Genomic DNA, 7,580 nt, shown 5'->3' on the forward strand with positions numbered 1-7,580 from the left:
CTCCCATGGACAGAGCGCGGGTGGCTCCCCAGGCCTGGAGTCGGAGTCCAGGGCTGAGAGGGGCAGACATCAGAACCCTGCTCCAGGCTCCAGCCGCTCTCCCTGCGTCCTGTGTGGCTGGAGGGGTGACCTGGAAGGCTTCCCTGCCCGGGGGAGAGGCCGCTGCATGGCCCTGCTTCCAGGTGCACGAGGGTGGCCTCCGTGGTCCTCACGCGGCTGGCCAGGGCCCCGCAGCACCCTGCAGAATGAGCCTTCCTCCCTGAGACGGAGGGAAGTTGGTCTCATCCATCCTGAAGCTTATTAATTTAGTGGCGCTTCTTAATTAAAGTCTCAATGAATAATTGAAACATAGTTTTTGATTATACTGAAGTTGGTGCCATTTGAGTTATAATTGTAACTAATAAATTAGTTAAATAGGTAAGATGATGAAATCCTGTCTCAAGGGAGCACTCATAATTCTGAGAATTTATCTACATGTCATTCAGAGGATTCGTGCAGAAAAATATGTGTCATCAGAAGGAAGGCCAGCGCCCAGCCGTGTTGGTCAACCAGACGGAAGGCCAGCACCCAGTGGCGTTAGTCGTCAAATCCACCTTGAGCGCTGGGGCTCACTGGTAATAACCGCCATCTGGCAGGACAGGAAGGGGCGACCCTCACCAGCTCCCCTGGACCCTCCGAGTCCTCCCTCCAGCTGGGGGTGCACCATCCCTGGAGCACCGTCCTACTGTACAGCCCTGCGGTGGGTCCGGAGGGTCACCCTCCCCTGGGAGGCCACTCTGGACGTCACCTCTCACCTGGTCTCTGCTCCCCGCTGGTGTCTTCAGTGGAATCCATCAGCCGCCCCCCCCCCCCAAGCTGCGTTGCTGTGGACAGGCCAGGCAGCGTCTCTGGACTGAGGGCGGGCCTTCACAAAGGCCAGTGGTGAGAGGACAGGGCTTTTCCAGCCCTCCCAGTGCTCGGCTGAGACGCAGCAGGGACCATGGCGGAGACGCCAGTGCACACCCCAATCCTGGGCCCGGGAAGGAGGTCTCTGTGCAGAGGAAGCCACCCTGAGCCCAGCCCCTCCACAAGCTGCGCCTCCCTTGAGGCTGGCGTGGAGCGGGACGTGCGGGCTCCGCTCCGTTCCTGCACTCGGTCCACCCATCCGCAGCCGCGTGCAGTAGGCCCGGGTTTTCAGAAGCCCAGCGGGCAGAGCCCCTGCTCCGAGGCCTCAGGCAGGTGGAGGGAAACCCGCCTTCCGTCCTTCCGCCTGAGGGGCCCAGGGACGCTGAGGCACCTGACCAGGCCCCACCCAGGCTCTCCACCCAGCCACCCCGCCCACCTGTCCCCAAGGCTGACGCTCCCCACTCCACCCGCCCTCCCTGCCAGCCCTGGCCGTCTGCGGCCCTGGACTCTGCTCTCACTGCCCTCCCTCCAGCTGAGGTGAGCCTGCTGCGCTCTGGGCCTCCCAGGAGGTGAGGCCCAGCCCCAGGCCACACCGTGGAGGACGGAAGACCACACGCAGGCTCTCCCCTGTCCCCTTCAAGCTCACGTGGGGACGTCCTCACAGGCTCTGTCACCAAGGTGCGGACTTTAGAGATGGGCAGATCTTGGGGGCTCTGGTCCTGGGTGGATTGACCCGTCCGTGGATCCACTGCTTAATGGGCTCCTGGAAGACAGTGCAGCCTGAAGAGGGGCCTGGGAGGAAGAGGGCCGAGGGCTGGCTACAGGGTGCCCTGGCCTGGCCTCTGCTCCTCCCTGCTGCCCCCGTCCCTCGCCCTTCTCTTCCCTTCTCCCCCTTTCTCTCTCCCTGTCCCCCTCCCCCTCCCTCTTCCCCTTCCACCTCGCTCCCCCACCCTTCCCCCATTCTCCTCTCCCCTCCCTCCCCCTCTCCCTCTCTCTCCCCCTCCCCTCTCCCTCTCCCTTCCCCTCTCTCTTCCCTCCCTCCCTCTCTCTCCCCATTCTCCTCTCCCCTTCCCTCTCTCTCTCTCCCTCTCCTCCCTCTCCCTCTCTCTCTCCATTCTCCTCCTCCCTCCCTCCCTCCCCCTCTCCCTCCCTCCTCCCCTCCCTCCAACTCCTTCTCCCTCCCTCCTCCTCCCCCTTTCCCTCCCTCCCTCCCCCCTCCCTTTTCTCCTTCCTGGTCACTGTGGCCAGAGCAGCCCTGCTCTACCAGGTACCCCCACCATGACACTCTGCTCACCACAGGGCCAAGGGCCATGACTGTAACCTCTGAACCATGAGCCAGGATGAATCTTTGCTCCCCAGGTGGATCCGGTCAGGCATTTGGTCACAGCCAGGGAAGTGGCTGACACCTTCCCAGGCAGATGGACAGGGCGAGGAGGTATGCTGAGTGGGGCACTGACGTGGTGGGTGGGGCCGTGGGCAAGCCGGGCAGTGACCCTGGGCAGGTGTAATCACAAACGCCAGCGGGTGGACCAACAGGGCCATTTTCCTAGTAGAGTGTCCTGCTGTGAAGGGTCACTACATGAGTGCCTGGGGACCCAGGAGTCCCTACCCTGAGCCCCCGCAGCAGGCACAGGTCAGCTCCTGTGGGCTGGGGCAGGCCTGGCACTCTCCTGTTCTGTTGAGGACAGCAAAGGCTGCTGCCCGGTGTCGGTGAGAGAGCCGGAGCCCTCGCCGCAGGCTGGGGGAGCTGGGTTGAGGCTGACCAGGGCAGTGCCGCAGGCTGGGGTGTGCCCGGCTGGCCCTCAGAGGACGAGGCAGCCCAGGATGTAGCAAGGGGACAGCTTGTTCAGCCGTTTCCCGAGGGTCCCCTTCCAGATGCCTGGGGCACGGCCAGGTGAAACCACCCCAGACCCCAGTCCACTGCGGTGGACCCACGGAGGAGGCAGCCTGGGCAGGACCAAGCAGGTGAGGTACAGAGGACCGTACTGTGAGGGAAACCTCGGCAGGAGGGAAATGCGCTGGGGACAGAGGTGACGCCGAGGTGGGTGCACAGAGGGGTCCCTGGAGCTGGGCTGAGTCCACCCCAGCACAGAGGAGCAAGCCATCTGTGAGGGGCTGTGTCCACACGTCAGAGCCTGGACCACCCCGGGCCAGCGGCTTAACAGGCCCACTACTGACCGAAGCAGGAAAGGACAGATAAACAAAGTAATGGCCAGAGAGGAGGACCGTCCACTCTGGGCACTGGCAAGCCTCTCACCTAGGGGAAGTCCTGCAAGAGCTGCTCTGTTCCTCTGGCCGATGAACAAAGACTCCATTGGCACCTACTGTGCGCAGCAGGACAGACAGCTACCCAGCACAGTGGGTCCTTGGCTATCTGCGTTTATCAGAGCTATGTCACCCGGGGCACCACCAGGAAGGCGTGTGTCCCTGACTCAGCCACCTGCCGTAGGAACAGGAGGAAGGACAAGGCAGCACTACGTTAGTGAGCACCCCCCGGTCGTGGGCACCAGGGCCAGCGAGCTGCTCCCCACGTGTCACATGACGTGAGGTTCACTGCCACCTGTCCCCACGTGTGTGCGTCAGAATCCCTGAGACCTCCGCCAGCCCAGCTCCCGACCTCACCCCAGGGGTCCTGGCCCAGGACCTGCCTTTGGCTGGGAGCCTGGCGCTCCTGAGCACAGAGGAGCTGGACCACGGGCACCTGCAGGTGTTTCCCTCGGGGCAAGGCTGCGCTGGGTGGGGCCTGTGTCCTGGGTGTGGGTTGCCAAGCTTGTAGGCCACACGGGTCACTCCCTCGGCTGACCTCTCACTCGGAGCCAAGCTCGCGGCAGGTGTGACCCAGAGGTGCCCTGGTTAAGGGAGGGGAGCCGGCTCCTCCCAGGCCCCCCGCAGGTGGAGGTGGGTGGTGCTGGGACAGCACAGAGCCCCTGGCTCTCCTGGGCGCAGAAGGAGAGGAATGGCTGCGCCCCAGAACAGGCTCCTCCATCCCACAAGCTCTTTCCTCTTTTCTCCTGGAACGTGTCCCACACTCCGTGATGTCAGTGGGAATCCTGGCTTTAGGCTGTTTGGTGGACTCAGGAACAGTGTCCACCGCTGCAATCCCCCTGCTCCGGACACTGGCTCGTCGTCGTTTGGGTTTGGTTTTGCCTGTTCAATTAACATGACAGAGGGTGACGTCACTTTTGGTCCTGCTTCTTGTCCTGTCTTCCGCGTTCTTCCTACTTTCTGCTCGAGTCTGACTCCCGCGGGCCGCATTCCCCCTGCTCCTGCTCTCTCCTGCCCTCTCCTCCTGCTGCCCTAAGTTCATGCCGACTCCCTGGGAAACGTGTCCAGTCACCTGCGTCCCTCCTGAAGGCTTTCGCGTCCCCTGGCAGGACGGTCAGGCTGGCACTTAACCTTCATTTCGAAAGCTTTCCGTTTCCTAGGCCCAGAGATCTCCCTCGGCCACTTACAGGAGACCCCGCGCTGCTCACGTGGGACCCGTCGACACTCTGGGCTCAACTTCTCCTTCTTGTTTCTTCCACTGACTTCAGCTAGGGCTTTCGCTCTCTCTCTCCCTTCCTCTCTGGTGCTTCTCAGAGTCTCTTCCTTATGCCTGGAGCACAGCCAAACATGACCCCCAGAGGAGGGCGCCACACTGTCCTGACCACAGGACACACAGGCATGTGGTCCTTCCTCTGTGCAGACCGGCAGACGAGGAGCGTGAGGATGAAGAACAGGGTCACCCTGCAGGGCCAGCAGTGCCAGCTCATGTTGGCAGAACCCATTACCTAAGAAGAGGGAAGGAGCCAGTTGAGAACCTAGAACTACCCCAGATCCAGGAGCACATTGACCCCAGAGAAGCTGCCAGTGCTCCTGCACTCCTCACTGAGGCCCAGGGTTGGTCGTTACGCGGCCTCCTCATGCACAGCAGGGCTGACTGACAGCCTCCACCCCTGCATGGTCGCCCTGTCACACATCACCCCTCCCCTTGGACAGGCCCAAACATCACAGAACTTACTGGAAACCAGTTTCACAGTCGCATCCATAAAGAGGCCACAGGGCCACGCCTTGTTCCTAGTCTGCACGTGAACATCAGGTGACACACGGACTCCCGCTCGGGCACCTGCTCACACAGGAAGAGTCCTCTGCAGCGATGTGTTTGACATTACAACTTCTGAGACAATGGAACAAAGCCACGGCGCCTGTGACCCATAAAACATGACATCCCTGAAGTCCAGTCCCAGTGTAGGCAGGACTGGACGTCCTTAGGACGCGAATCGGGGCCATGTTCACTGGACTTTTATCAGAGTGAGGATGACACTCTTATGGCCCCCAGGAGGCTGCAGGACGGTCCTCCAGAGGACCCAGGCCTCCACGGAGGCCAGGTGAGCACATGGCCTAATGGTCCCCAGAGACGTCTGCCAACATGCCCCTGCCGCAGAACTAGGATTCTCCAAGGAAACACCACATGCAGGAGCAATGCGCCATCCTTGGTGCCCACCCACCATGCCAGGACACGTTGGCTTATCTCTGGGTCCAGCATGCCCTTTGGGACCTGTGGACGGGAAGCCCATAACATAGGCCCAGCTGGAGCAGCAACACCATCTGCGGGCAGCCGCAGCAGAACTGGAGAGGGCTGGGCTGCGCAGGGGCTTGGCGGCTCACCCCACGTCTGGAGACAAGCCCAGGGAAGGCCCCGTCACGGCTTTAGGGGAGAGGGCAGTTCTGTGCACAGCTGCAGGCCTCGGCCCCTGCCATGGTGGGACAGCCTCCAAGTCTGCCTCCACTGTTGGGCACTCTGGGCCAAGCCAGATCCCACCCGTCCAAGAGGTCCATGTCTGCAGGCCCTTCATCTCCCAGGGTGGAGACTCCCAGGGCTCTGCGACTCGACCAGGCCAAGGAGAGACCAGCATCTCCACCTGTGGCCACTGTTGAAGTCACTAAGGTTCCACACTTTGGATAAGTTGTAACACAATGATAAAGAAATGAGGGGAGGATCCATGTGGGCTCCCAGTGGAACCCCAGGCACCCCACCAGGTTCCTCTAGCCATGCTCAGCACAGGTCCCACGGTCACAGGAGTCAGGAGGGACACATGTTAGCACAGCCCTATGCAGAGGCCCATGGGGACAGGACAGCAGAACTATAGCCGTCCCCCAGGGCTGCCCCAGAGCTGCAGAGGGCCCCACAGAGACAGGAGGGTCAGCAGAACTATAGCCGTCCCCCAGGGCTGCCCACCAGGTTCCTCTAGCCATGCTCAGCACAGGTCCCATGATCACAGGGATCAGGATGGGACACGTGTCAGCACAGCCCTATGCAGAGGCCCACAGGGACAGGAGGGCTAGCAGCACTCTGGACATCCCCCAGGGCTGCAGAGGGCTCAAGGACAGGAGGGTCAGAGGGCCCACAGCTGCACAGTGAGCATCGAGCATCTTGCTGGTGCCTCTGCACGAGACTCCGTGTGACATCTGCATGCACATCCGACTGCAGCCAGTGTGGAACCTGCCGGTCAGTGTCACAGCTGGCCCCAGGCAGCGACTGATTGGAGCTAGAGGTAAGGGTGGGACGGGGAGCGGGGCTGCTGTCTCCCAGCTCCCGGGAGCCTCTCCGCTCGCCCTTCCTGGCTCTGGAGGCAGCTGGGGAGGCAGCAACCCTCCTCTGGCCACGTCACCCACAGCATTTCTTACTCAACCCAGTGCCCAAGCTCCACTGCTGCCCAGTCCTTGGTGGCCCTGGGTGGTGCGATGCCGCAGAAGGCCCTCCCATCAGCCTCCACCCCTGGGGCTTGCTTAATGAGACCAGTAGGGTGGGGACAGCGAGGGCTGTCAAAGCTTGCCACAGTGAAAGCATCAGCTGGACCCTCTGGTGGGCCTCGGAGGAGCGGAGGTTTCCCCGTGGGCAGGGCTCCTGGTGCACCTGCTGGGTCTGGGGTCAGCACAGGAGGTGAGCACCTGGCGGGGCTGGGGTGGGGGGCCGGCAGGACGTCAGAAGCCAGGAAGCCCATACCATCAGCTAGGGAGCGAACGTGGCCTCCGCGGTAGGTCCTGCCTGGGAGTCGGGACAAAACCCCGGAAGCCGTCAGGCACACGTTGGTTCCCGCCATTTTGGAGATCATTACAGAGCTCCTTCAGCTTGCTGGCTGTCACTAGAGATGGCCCCTGGGCCAGTCACAGCACACAAGGGGTTTCTTTTCTGGGCATCACTGCCCACCCAGTGTCCTTGTCATTGCCCAGCTCAGACCCCAGCACCCACTGCAGAACTCTCCCCTCAGCCCCGGCCCAGCCCCTCGCTGCTCCTGCTCTCCAGCCAGATCCACCTGTCCCCACCTGTCCCACCTGAACCTGCCCACCTAACTCACAGACAGGGGAGGGAGGGAGAGAGCCGCAGGAAGCCATGCATGGGGAAATACGAAAGAGAGCCCCGTGGGCCCCACCCGTGGGCTCCCCCTATTGGCTCTCCACCCCGGCTGCACCCCAGCTCCACCCCTGGGCTCCACCCCTGGCTCCACCCCTGGCTCCACCCCTGGGCTCCACCCCTGGGCTCCACCCCTGGGCTCCATCCCTGACTCCACCCCGGCTCCACCCCTGGCTCCACCCCTGGGCTCCACCCCTGGGCTCCACCCCTGGCTCCACCCCTGGGCTCCACCCCTGGGCTCCATCCCTGACTCCACCCCGGCTGCACCCCAGCTCCACCCCTGGGCTCCACCCCTGGGCTC

Source organism: Callospermophilus lateralis, chromosome 4 (genome assembly GCF_048772815.1).
Source record: "Callospermophilus lateralis isolate mCalLat2 chromosome 4, mCalLat2.hap1, whole genome shotgun sequence".
NCBI classification, from domain to species: Eukaryota; Metazoa; Chordata; class Mammalia; order Rodentia; family Sciuridae; genus Callospermophilus; species Callospermophilus lateralis.